At 36.9% G+C, this 14,032-nt stretch overlaps 1 protein-coding gene across 1 annotated transcript in view; it reads right to left on the reverse strand.

Annotated features, from left to right (window-relative positions):
- cdh13.L (cadherin 13 L homeolog) overlaps positions 1–14,032 on the reverse strand; it is a 523,301-nt gene that overhangs the window by 184,285 nt on the left and 324,984 nt on the right.

Raw genomic sequence — 14,032 nt, forward strand, 5'->3', positions numbered from 1 at the left:
AACTCACCTTATCATTACTTTAGAGAACAGTGAATTAATGACATACAGCTATTTGATTAAATATAGTCATCATTGCGAAAATCCCTCACAAGTTAAAAGATTTAAAGGACATTAGTTCAGTATAACCGGAAAATGTTGAAACGCTATAATCCACCATAATACTGGAAATAAAGTGTGCGGGACAAACCCTTTCATTTCTAAGACTTAGCAACATACTGTAATTTCTTAAATAAAAGCACAGCATTTTTTGGACATCAATGAAGGCAAACTGTGATATGGATTAATGCCCCTTTTTGTCATTTACAAGGATATTAAAAGTCTACAAGGAATTTAACCATCTAAGGAATTGACCATAGAAATATTACAGAATGCTTAAGGTAATTTCCACTAACTTTATACATTTAAGTAGTGGTATATTATTTCAACACATTATTTACACTGTAAAAATATTACTGATGCTCATGCACAACTCCTGCAATCAGACCCACTCACTGCCCATTCTGCATCCCTGCTTTCAATGTAGGTCTAGCTCCCCTGTGGTTTCTTCTCCCTCCTGTACAATTCAGTCACGAAGTCCCCTCTGCTTTTCCACTTCTCCACAACTCCTAGCACCAAGCCCCTCAACTATTTTGCCCTCCAAGACTTTTGACCAGCACCCATCTCCATGCCATATTCTTTGCTTTGCCACATTTCCCTGCCTCCTCCGTACCCTGACACATGCAAACAGCTCTTTCTCCAACTCCTTCACATGTTCACACATCAGACCTCCCCCACTCCATGTCACTGCCCTTACTTATCCAAAATGATCCATAAAAACATACATTGTACTACATTATTTGCCTCTCTATCTGTTGTGTTAAATGCAGAGGCTTTTTGCTAGCTGCCTAACCAAGTAATTCTTATTCCCCCAATCTTTCATCTTACTTTTCAACGTTTCTCCATGTCGGCCAAGCCATTCATGTATTTGAATGGATTTCAATGAATTTAGTGCTGAATAGTGCAAACAAAGTAACACTTTCTGCTAAAAGTTTTCCATAGCTTTCAAGTGCCAACTTGCCTACATCCCAGCTTTCTGGGCAAGTCAAGAATGAAAGCTAAGTTGGCTGTCAAGAATCCTACATTTTGGAAAAAACTTAGCAAAACCATTTTGTTTCACTTGAAAATTTGCAAAACGGAGGGAACAATGAGCTGAAATGCATTGAATTAAATGGGAAGTTAAACATTGCATTTCAGTTTAGGCATTTTTAGCTGTGCAATAGAAAAGTTATTTCCACTAAGCTACAACAGTTCTTCATAGGAAAAAAGTCTCCTGTCAGTTTCTTTACATATAGTTACACAGTTAAATTGGGTTGAAAAAAGACAAAGTCCATCAAGTTCAACCCCTCCAAATGAAAACCCAGCATCCATACACACACCCCTCCACACTTTCACATAAATTCTATATACCCATACCTATACTAACTATAGAGTTTAGTATCACAATAGCCTTTGATATTATGCCTGTCCAAAAAATCATCCAAGCCATTCTTAAAGGCATTAACTGAATCAGCCATCACAACATCACCCGGCAGTGCATTCCACAACCTCACTGTGAAGAACCACGTATGCTGCTTCAAATGAAAGTTCTTTTCCTCTAGTCTGAAGGAGTGGCCCTCTGGTGCTGTGATCCTCTCTGAGTAAAAAGATCCTCTGTAGTGATGGGCGAATTTATCCGCCAGGTGCGAATTCGCGGTGAATTTCCGCGTTTCGCTGCCGGCGAATAAATTTGCAAAATTGCCGCAAAAATTTGCCAGGGAAAATTCAGCAGTGACAATTCTAGGAGCTCATTGACCATGGACGCTGGCGTTAAAATTCGCGAATTTTTCTCGTTTCGTGGGAAATTCACTAATTTTCCCGCGAAACGGGAGAAATTCACCCATCATAGTCCCCTGCTATTTGTCTATAATGTCCTCTAATATAATTGTAAACTGTAATCATGTCCCCTCTCAAACAAGCAAATTCTGATGCTAGTTGCACTGGTTTCTGTGCTGCCATGTAGTAATTATCTGTATTAATTACTAATCAGCTTTATTTTGAGACATTTCCTTTTGTACATATAGTATATTTTGAGACAGTCCCTAAGCTCTGTAAGTGACAGCAGCACAGATCATGTGCAATGAATCACCAGAAAAGAAAATGGGGAGCTACTGGGGCATCTTTGGGAGCACAGATCTTTACTGCTAAAGGGTTGTGGTTGCCTCAGGCTGGTATAAAAGCCCAACACATAGGGGCAGATTCACTAAGGGTCGAATTTCGAAGTAAAAAATACTTCGAAATTCGACCCTCGAATTGAAATCCTTCGACTTCGAATATCGAAGTCAAAGGATTTAGCGCTAATCCTTCGATCGATCGATCGAAGGATTTTTCGTTCGATCGAACGATTAAATCCTTCGAATCGAACGATTCGAAGGATTTGAATCCAACGATCGAACGAAAATCCTTCGATCAAAAAAAGGTTAGCAAGCCTATGGGGACCTTCCCCATAGGCTAACATTGACTTCGGTAGGTTTTACCTGCCGAAGTAGGGGGTCGAAGTTTTTTTTAAAGGGCAAGTACTTCGACTATCGAATGGTCGAATAGTCGAACGATTTTTCGTTCGATTCGTTCGATTTCGTTCGAATTCGAACGAATTTAACCAATTCGATGGTCGAAGTACCAAAAAAATACTTCGAAATTCAAAGTATTTTTCATTCGAATCCTTCACTCGAGCTTAGTGAATCTGCCCCATAATGTACATCATTACTAGCCTACTTCTTTATTTAGCCTTTCGTTCTCCTTTAAAGGAATTGTTCCGTATAAAAATAAAAACTGGGTAAAAAGAATATATATATATATATATATATATATATATATATATATATATATATATATATATATATATATATATATATATATATATATATATATATCATGTAGTAGAACCGGCACTCACCCTCAGAACGTCAGGCCCCGGGTGCTACTTCAGAAATTAGCATATTGGATCATTTAAGAGCACTCACGGGTGTTGTGAAGAATACTTTTTATTGGAGTGTTACAATCTACCCCACATCAACGCGTTTCGGTTCTCTCTGAACCGTCGTCAGGATGATCCTGACGACGGTTCAGAGAGAACCGAAACGCGTTGATGTGGGGTAGATTGTAACACTCCAATAAAAAGTATTCTTCACAACACCCGTGAGTGCTCTTAAATGATCCAATATATATATATATATATATATATATATATATATATATATATAGGCAAAAATTAATGTATAAAGGCTGGAGTGACTCAGAGAGCTGAAAAGCAGAAAGTAGTGTTCTATTCTGTTATGTTAGACATCCAGTCACTCCAGCCTTTATATAGTGTATTACATTTTTGGCTAACTAACTATATTAGAAACATGTTTTAGTTTGCACAGCCTATCTATTTACCCACGTTTTGTTCCTTTAAGTCGTCCATCCATCTAACCAGTTTAGTTGCATGTCTCTGCACTCTCTCTAACTAGACAGAGGGAGGGTTCCAATCCAGTTGGTTGATGTGGAAGGCGAGAGGTGCATAATAATGATGTCAGTGTTTTTTTTCTTCATTTCATTTATTCCTGGCAAAAACATACCAGGTGAAAAAGTTTGCTCATCCATAGTCACCCCCGGAACACACAGACATGACTTTTTATGTCACAAGGGTCTATATGGCTCCTAGAACACAACATCTAAAACCTTAACAGAACTAAACCAAATGATGTCTAACTACCTGCAGTCTAAACAACTGATAGTGGCATTGACTGTGGTATAAACGTCTTTTCTCAATTTATTTGCATATTTTGGGTTAATTTCTGACCCATGCACTGTCCATGTATGTTCACCCAGTGTCCTGTGGGTTTCTTGCTGGCTTTCTCACTACCGCAATATTGCAATTGTTTCCTGAAACTGACTCTAGTTATGTATGTATTATTATATTATGTAAGTGCATGTGATAAATAAAAATAGAAGGTAGAAGATTAAAGATTTAAATACATTTTATAAAATGCACCCTAACTCAGAAGTCCAAAACATATTATCATCTCATGGGGTTCTGCAGAAACTACTCTTAGGGGCAGATTTATCAAGAGTCGAATTTCGAAGTGAAAAAAACTGAAATTCGACCATCAAATAGGCTAGTCCGACATTCGAAGTCGAAGGATTTTTTATGATAGTACGGTCGTACTACGATCGTACTTCGATCGTACTTTCAATCAAATGATTTGAACGATTTAATCATACGATTTTACAAATATTTTATAAAAAAATCCTTCGACTTCTCAAAATTAAACCAAATACTGGCTATAGGTTCTAGGAGGTCCCCATATGCTAATATAGCAATTCGGCAGGTTTAAGGTGCAAAGTGTCGAAGTTTTTTAAAGAGACAGTACATCGATTATTGAATGGTCAAATAGTCAAAGCATTTTCACTTCAAATTGAAGTCGAATTTGGCCTATTCGATGGTCGAAGTACCCAAAAATTACTTCGAAATTCGAAGTTTTTGAATTTGAATATTCACTTCGACCCTTAGTAAATGTGCACCTTAATCATGAACACTTTCATTGAAACATAATTTAAAAAAAAGCTTTTTGGCATTAAATTAATTCTAACTACAATGCATCAAGGTGGAAGAATGTTTTGAAATGACTGTTCTTTAAGTAGTCTTTAACTACAAGGCAAATATACAATCTAGAAAAAGAAAACTACTGTACAATAGTCTGCAGCTAAGGCAGTGAAAATGTTAAGATAAAACCAGTGTCCTCCTAAAGGAAAGGATCATGCTCTACACCTTGTCAGCCAGCTCTAACCATCACAAGTGAAACCGCATTCTCAGCAAATGTTTCCTTGGGGACCTGTCGGCTATGAAATGTACCTCCATTTTGTTGTCAGCGTGACAGTAAGAAAATGCTCAGCACCAGATGTGCTCTGTGAAACCTACTTAAAATTCAGCAGGTCACAAAGCCAAAGGCATGACTTGATTCGTTCTTACAGGTAGGATACAGAAGAAGAAAAAAAAACCTGCAGGCGCTTGAAAAATCGAATTATTTTTTAATGAAACTCTTTTTATGTATTTCACTGCTTTGGTTTCAAAGGCTGCAGCTAATTTAGCAAAGATTGGCTGGAATAATGTTACTGACATTTTTCTGAAAGTAAGTAGCTTGTGGTGTAGCATGTCGCTCGCAAAGAGAAAATCACTTACAAGTAAAGGCAGTCTCTCATTCTGAACACACAGATGGAGCGTAGGGAGCCTGTCCTTTTACAACTGTTGATTAACACTTACTATGCCATTAAAAACTGTAAAGTATACATTCTGTGCAAACATATGACATGTAACTACACACTACAGCAGAACCTCACAGACATACTACAGCAGAGTGCCAGTTACACACAACTAGGATGGGTGTCCACACTGTATCTTTCACACAATCATCTGGGCTCCAATACTACCTAAACCAGTGTAACATTATTCTGGGTTTTATTAGACTAACGTGGTTAATGTCCAGCTATGTCTATAGAGAACAGGTTACATTTGACTTACATACCACTTAAGGCAGGGATTTGCTAAGTGGAAGAGATGAAGGTATGGTGTAGTGCAACTACAACTCCCATAGGCTACTCTGAGGTTCTTACAGTAAAACAGAACGGGAACAGTTTATTTGTCAGAGACAAAGAAGCATATGCAGAATAGGTAATCAGAAGGCTAGGGCAGTACATCAGAGACAGTTGAACGTGGTACCTGTGGATGTAGTCAAGATAGTACCGCATACTTCCAGGCAGAAATGCCTCAAAAGTGGTCCGGATCCCACACAGTGAAGTAGTCAGGGAGAACAAGCTAAACTTGACACCCTTTCCACTTCAGTCCCTTCACTGTAGGCAATCTTATAGCCTATGGAAGCTACTCCCTGATACAATCCTTGATGGAGCACAACGCTGCTCTTGCTATTTACCCTCACTATCTTACTGTCCTAAAGCATACTATGAAAGGACTATTTATCCTGTCTCTAATGGAGCCTCATTAGGGGGTCTCTGCTCACCGACTTAAATCTAGAGGTGCTAAACGTCTATGGCAGAAAGGCTTTACTGAGACTTGGTGTACCCAGGCTCAGTGGGAACATCCAGATGGGTCAGACACCGGAAGCCAAAGAGGAAGATCCACCCCTAACCAACACTATGTTACAGTGTGGCAGGAAGTGGTCATAAAGCCAATTGGCCAATAGCTGGGATATGTAAATTAAAAACTAGATACATGGGTATCTGAACGGCAACTAGGGAAAAAATTATGGGTAGGAAGGGTAGCTATAGGGGCATATTAGCCCTATGGGTTTCTACATCCCTACACCAGTATAATATATTAGCTGGAACAATCCTACTTGTAATTAATTTCTATGTAATTAATTTCTTGCAAGACGTTGTAATGCCATACAAAAAGGAGCACTCACTGTGGTGTTCCAGCTTTGAAATAACTTTTAGTATGATGTACAGTACAGAATGATATTCTGAGAAAATGTACAATTGGTCTTAATTTTTTATTATTTTGGTTTTTGAGTAATTTAGCTTTTTATTCAGCATCTCTTCAGTTTGTAAATTCTGATTGCTAGGGTCCCAATTACCCTAGCAACCATGCCCTGATTTCAATAAGAGACTAGACTATGAATAAGAGAGGGCCTGAAGATAAGTAATACAAATTATCAATAACTATACATTTGTAAGCTTACAGAACATTTTCTACAACTATAAAAAAGAAAAGCAAGGAAGACCAATTGAAAAATAGTTTCAAATTTGTCATTCTATAACATACAAATAGTTAACTTAAAGGTGAACCATCACTTTAAAGGGCATCAGAGGGATATGGAATAGTATGCCATTCTGAAAATGGCTAACATGCTTAATATAACATACTGAAAACCTATGCACATATGTACATAAGTACAGAATTGTGTAGAAGAACTACATTTCAATATATAACTAGTATATAAATGCCACACCTTTTAGCTTTTGTCCTACTGTACCAGTCCAAGGCCAATTCAGCCCTTTAGTAGTAAAGATCTGCTACTCTGAACATGTCCCCAGCAGTTTATTTTTTCTTAATTTCTGCTAATTTACAGCATGTGTTCCTGGCTGTTGTAATTTACCTGAACTTAGGGACCAACTTGCAATGTAAAATGTATACATTATACAATTAACTATATACAGCTGATTATTAATTTATTCTGATTCACATTACTATGCAGCAGAGAAGCCAGTGCATTCTGCATCAGAATGTATTAATAATCATAATATTTCTGCTAATACTTTACTGATTTCCAATAACCCTAAGCGAAATTTTTTGTTAGCAGCTGAGAACAAAAATGTGATGTAACGCTAAGATCCAAGAGATGGCCATGAGACAGGACCAAAGCATGGGGCAGCAGTAAACCTCTGGTTCAGAAAGTTTCCTTAAAATACGGAATTTACAGCCATATTTTTCCTTTAGGCTTTAGTCTTCCAATAACTAGGCCAAATGTTTATACTGGTCATATTTAAAGTTCTCTTTCTTTCATTTTCTTGACATTACCACAGAGGCATATTTATAATTTTGAGACAAAGGAAAGTTACAGAAGTCTTGTACGACATACAAATATACATCTCAAGTAGAGAAAAATGTTCCATGTATATATAATTATGCGATAGATCTTATAGCAAGACATAGAGAAATCACGGCATGCAGAAAGCATTTACAAATAAAGATGTGGAAACAGTCAGCTTGATACTAACTAACTTTCCTGCAGGAAAATAAGCAGGAATGAGCATTAAGCAACAATATGTCTTGGATTTTGTAATGGAAAGCCTGCAGCTAATCAGATGTGTCCTCACCTATTGGTTACAGCTGGGAAAAGAAGAAGATTAGAGTCTTGTGGATAATTAGGAAGGAACAAAATCAGCCCCAAAAGAACTAAACAAAATGTACATTTATATAGGAAAGGAATGAGGCATATAATTCAAAGTGACACTCACAGAAGATATTCATTAAAAAAATAAAGTGAAACAGAAAACATATTTAGCAATCTAGTTTTATGAATACATGCCAACAAGGGCATTTCTCGTGACGGTGGGTGTGTGTGTGTGTGTATAGATGATAGATAGATAGTAGATAGATAGACAGAAAGAGATACTGTAGCTAAGAGGAAGCTAGAGATTTGGGTTTGAACGTCGGTGGCTAGTGAAGGGGTGTATAAATACTGTAAATCTGGATATCAACTGCATATAAGGGATACTTTTTGAAGAGATAAGGTCTCCTAAAGAGAATGTGCACAAGGAGAACAGCCAAGGGCAGGGTACAGAACCCTGAGCACCTCACACTAATCTGCACTGGTGAAGAGGATTTATAAGCAAAAGCAACAGTGAAGGAGTGGTTTGAAAGGTTGGAAAAGAACCAGGATGAGCTTGATTATGGATACCAAGAGAATAAAGAATTTGTATTACAGTGAAATGGTCAGCTGTGCCAAAAGCAGGGGATAAACCCAGGAGAATGAGAATAGAGCAGAATTGTTGACAATTCTGCATGAAGCAGAATCCAACAGATTATGGGTATGGAGAAAGTTAGCAATATTTAAAAAAAGAGAAGACATTCAAGATGTTTTGAGGTTAGTACAGAGCAAGGTCAACAAATACAAGTACCTAAAGCCACATGAAGCCAACACCCACTCCCAACCTGCCACACTTTAACAGCTCATGTGAAGTCACCTGCCCCTTTCAGACAGGCACAAATCCTCTCCACTGCATTGTCATTTGTCGCAGCTGCTGCACATGACACCCCACCATCCCCAGTGCTCCATGCAGAGAGAGAGTGGTGGGAACTCTGCATTTTCCCCGAATCACACCCCTAGGTGCAACCTAGGCACCTGCCTACCCCTCATTCTAGGTTTGGGCTAATGGTAAAAGAGAGACAGAGAATTAGTTAGATAGACAAGAAGGGCCCAGTGTTTGAATAAAGAGGAGAAAGTACTGGAAGCTACGGAGGAATTAAATTAGAGTAAGAGCTGAAGTTAGTACAGAAGCACACTGTGTGCCCCTTTATTAGGGATGTACCAAATCCACTATTTTGGATTGGCTGAACCCCCCACTCCTTTGCAAAAGATTCGACGAATACCCAACCGAATCCTAATTTGCATATACAAATTAGGGATGGGAAGGGGAAAACATTTTTTACTTCCTTGTTTTGTGACAAAAAGTCACACGATTTCCCTCCCCTAATTTGCAAATGCAAATTAGGATTCGGTGCATCCCTTCCCTTTATCCAGCAACCCAATATACAAAAACTCAGAATCCTTTCTCACATAGAGCCCCTTTTCTCTGTAACAATTAAACAGTACCTTGTACTTTGTGGGTAGCTAAGCTACATAAAACTGTATTCTAGGTAAAACAATGTTCCTGCATTGATTGAATGTTTAAATGTTTTAATATATTGCACACTTAAGCTATGGTGATCCAAATTACAGAGAAATTCTTTGTCTAGGGAACCCCACATCCCCAGAATTCCAGAAAACAGATCTCATACCCGTATATGATTTATGAAACTGTCTAATTATATTTGAATAAAAACTAGACTGTATCACATGGTACTGTCTTTTCCCTGTTGGCTTTGTTTTGCTTTTATTAGTTAGTTTACTCTTCCTGCACCATGGCATATGGGGCATATGACTGCAAGTACTATAAGGTGGAAACAAGTGTGCTATTGAGCAGAGGTCTTCTTGTCACTGTTCTGTGTCCTTCAATAACATTGGCTGCTTTGACAGGTATATGGGGCATTTTGACTGCTTTTGTTCTCTGCCTGAGGGCAGTGGTACTGACAAACACCAAGTACCATAGGCCTAAGTTGCTTGGACATCAGGAAATTACATTTTTTCTCTGCCATTAATTCTGCCAAAGAATGTTGTGTTTGATAATGCAGTGACTTAATAGTGTCATTCAAATGCAGTGCAAGTGATTAACTCCTGCAACAATGACCATGACAACATTTTATAACTTCTATGGTTATATACTTGAAATAAACAACTAATATTTTGTTAAAGCACTTTTACAGGGTTGACCATTATTACAGGTCTGTGCGGTCATTTAAAAACAAATAATAAAATCAGTTTAACCTGATCTGAGGATCATGGAAAAGGCTGGGGGGGGGCAACCTCATAATATCTATGATGGATAGCAAACCTAAATAAAATTGTTTATTAGAAAAAGAGTTGCAATACAGGAGAAACTAGAACACATATATAAACATCTGAAAGGGTAACAACCTTTTTAATTTCCAACATTAAATTTCTCCTTTTTCCTTTCGTGGGATTATGTGCAAAAGAGATGGAATTCAAACCAGTTATAACTCAATTCACCAGAGAAGAGCAGGATTGCAGCAACTCTGGATACAGTTTATAGCTAAGGCAAAGACTAAAAGACATCAGCAAAATTGCAACCAGTTAACCTGCCACCTTTAAGCAGGACTTAAAAAAAGGTACTATGCATAATTCAAATATGCAATTTAATAACTCTTTAATGAAGATTACATTGCAATATGCTCATTTTTGCTCTTGTTTATGCATTTTTTTCTGTTACCGTCTTATATTAAATTTTCCCTTGAATCTACTTGTTTTTGCATGCGTTTGAGAAATAGACACAAAATCAAAAATGGAATTAAATATGCACATAACTAATTATTAAGACTTTTTAGCAACAAATTGTTTTCAAATGTATGATGAATTAACAATTTTTCAATGTATAAACAATTTCATTATGGCAAATTAATATCAGTTACCAATTATTTTAATTTTACATTATTATAATACACAGTGGGGCTCATTTATAAACACTGAGCAAATGTGCACCTGGGCAGTAACCCATGGCAACCAATCAGATGATTGCTTTTAGTGTTCAACCTGCAGCTGACTGAAAAAAGATAATCACTGATTGGTTGCTGCCCAGGTGCCAATTTGCCCAGTGTTTATAAATGAGCCTCAGTGGATCTTAGTGATGTCATAATTTATATTCAGTGTTGGTGATGTAGTTTGTCACATTACCAATTGAAACTTGTTTATTATAAAAAAAAAAACATTATAATATAGTGTTGTAACAACTGACATTACCCTAGTTATACAATTGTAAAAATGGTGGGATGGTTGCTGGGCTTTGTCAAGAAATTAATTTCCAACAGAACATCTATCGGATCTATCAGTACCTTAACACCTTGTTAACCAATGGCCATACAGTCAAAAACTGAGGACCACAGTGATCTACATTTTTGCAGTAGGCACAAGAAGGTTAACTCAAGATAGGCACGGGACACATTAAAGTAAGAGAGGAAAAAATCAAAGTTTCAGCACCACAAAGGTTAATGTACACTTTGGGGCATATTTATCACGCTGTGTAAAACACTGGAGATTTTGGTTATTGGAAAATTCCATTGTGCAAATGGGGCGGTGTACCGGCATCATTTCTTGTAAATCTGAGGCTAAACATACATTATCAATCTGAAGAACAAATATAACTCCTTTAAGTAATGTGTCTAATAATATCTGTTGGAACAAACATAATGTAGACAAATTACATTCACAATGTAATGTAATGTGACTGGCTGCATTAATCTACAGATTTTGATAGAAAGATGTTCTCAAAGAAATAAGGCTCCACTGAAATAAGACAAATTGAATTTTAAAATATCAATTTGTTTCCAGTATTACTAACACAGACCATATTTTCTTTCAATTAACCAACAGCAGGTAATTTGAACTGGGGAGCCCTAATGGATTCCTAGCGGTTTCCATGTTATCACATTTATTAACACTTTACTGACGATCAGGGACATTTTCAATGACAGAGCCTCTTGACTTTTTCTAATGTACAATTTAAAATTGACATCTTTAACTCTTTTCTATTTGCCGTTGCCAACTTAATTCCGTAAGACTCCCAAGCAGAAAAAAAGGTTTATGGGTATTGCATCTAATAACTGGCTTGCACTCAGTATGGTAAACAAAAATACAGTAAAATGCAGTATATATATATATATATATATATATATATATATATATATATATATACATGAAACAAATAAATTCTGCATAAATTAATTTTAAGGATCGAGAACAATTTGGGGGAGGTTGCATTATTGCTTTTGCATTCCATTAGTCAGCCTTGACTTCTTTATATCAGGGAGCTAAATAAAAGACACTGTTGATAATTAAATGTTTATTCTTGGAGAGAAACTGAATTCAAAAGGAAATGCAATTCATTTCTCTCTAAAAGAAAGCAAGGGACAATTATGAGCCTTGAGTAGTTATCAATCCATGCTGTGTAGGTGGTTTACCTTACTGTAATTTTAATGCAACATCTTTATTTCCTTGCCTATAGAACAGCTCTCTGGGCTGTTGTTTTTAGCATATTGTAATTTTTTTAATAACCACTAATTATTTACATTTCTGGATTCCCTTGAATGGTATTCTTTCAAAGAAATATAATGCGTTCAGACAGCCTTATGAATCTCATGGGGAAGAAATAGTTCTATACTTCTATATACAGGGAGAAAAAAATGATTTTGAAGTATTTAGACCTTAAAGTTCACTTGCAAACTGTTAATAGAATCGATAACTCTAGCAGTGCAGTTCGTCTCTCCTGGGTTTAGAGATGTTATAGAAATCCAGGCTTAAAGCTTTGTTTCTCAGTATTGTCACTTTACTCTGTATATGTATAATTTTGTGCTCAGAGATTAAAGGCAGTTCAAACATAGATTTATCAAAGGTCGGAAAAAAATCTTTTTTTATTTCTCAATTTACCACCATTGAAAAACATTAAATATTTTTCTATATTAAGTATTCAGGATTGTCTTTTATCTTAGTCTTCTAAGAGAAAAATAGGGGTTACATGGAAATCATTTTTACCAAACAAGAGAAAATATATCACAGTTATACAGTCCCATAAACAGAATGCCAGCTATGAAACAACAGGCGATCTGACAACCCCAATGAACTCTGGGAGAACTGGTTAACATGGCTTTTTTTCAAATAAGGTAGGGGGCTGTTAAAAATAAGGCAGTATCAATAATGGCCTGAAAAGTAATGCGCAGGAACATAGAAAATGAGTATATGCAAAATTTTCACTTTCCCAATAGTTCACCTTTCACAGTTATACAGAATGGCAGCTATGGCACACCAGGCGATCTAACCACCCCAATGAACTCGGGGAGAACTGGTCAACATGGCTTTACTTTCAAATAAAAAAGGAAGCTGGAAAAAATATGGCAGCATCAGTAATGAAAAGAAAAGTGCAGGAACATAGAAAATGATTATACTAAATTTTCATTTTCACGATAGTTCACATTTAATATCTTCCTGCTGTTAACCAATGATTAAATACTTAGCACTTGTATCTTTATATGAACAACTGATTTCAGCATAACCATTGCCAGCCCTGCGGGACTCCTATTCATGACAGTACACTTAGCTATAGCAATCATCAAAATTAGTAGTCGCTGCTATGTAGCGTAATACACACATGCACTTAAAGGGGATGTTTGGTCAAAAATTAAAATCCCCCTTTGGCTTTGGGGAGTGAAAATAAGCATTTTCCAAATTGCAAATAATTGTTCTTTTGAGCCATTTTTTAGTTGCTCACAGTGCAATCATATCCCTCCACATACCTGCACATGCTTCAGCAGCACGCAAAACCTTCACTGCCCTTGGCCATCTCTTCTACTTCTACTTCTAGTCCCGTCTGCCTACCAATGAAAAACAAGTAGGCAGTCTTGTTTGCAGACTTGTGTGTGTCTCGCCGTCACTCCCACCATTGCTTGACTACTCATTTTACATTGGTAGGTGGGCGGGACTAGAAGGCCTGCCATGGAATCAATGAGATCAAATACATAGTAACACATTTGCAACATAAACACTTCCGCTAAGGCTTTGCTTTACCATAGAAATTATGCAGCAGGGATTAAGTTGCATATACAGCAAATGTTATCTATTTCTCGAAA

The sequence above is a fragment of the Xenopus laevis genome, chromosome 4L, assembly GCF_017654675.1.
Source record: "Xenopus laevis strain J_2021 chromosome 4L, Xenopus_laevis_v10.1, whole genome shotgun sequence".
Taxonomy (NCBI): Eukaryota; Metazoa; Chordata; class Amphibia; order Anura; family Pipidae; genus Xenopus; species Xenopus laevis.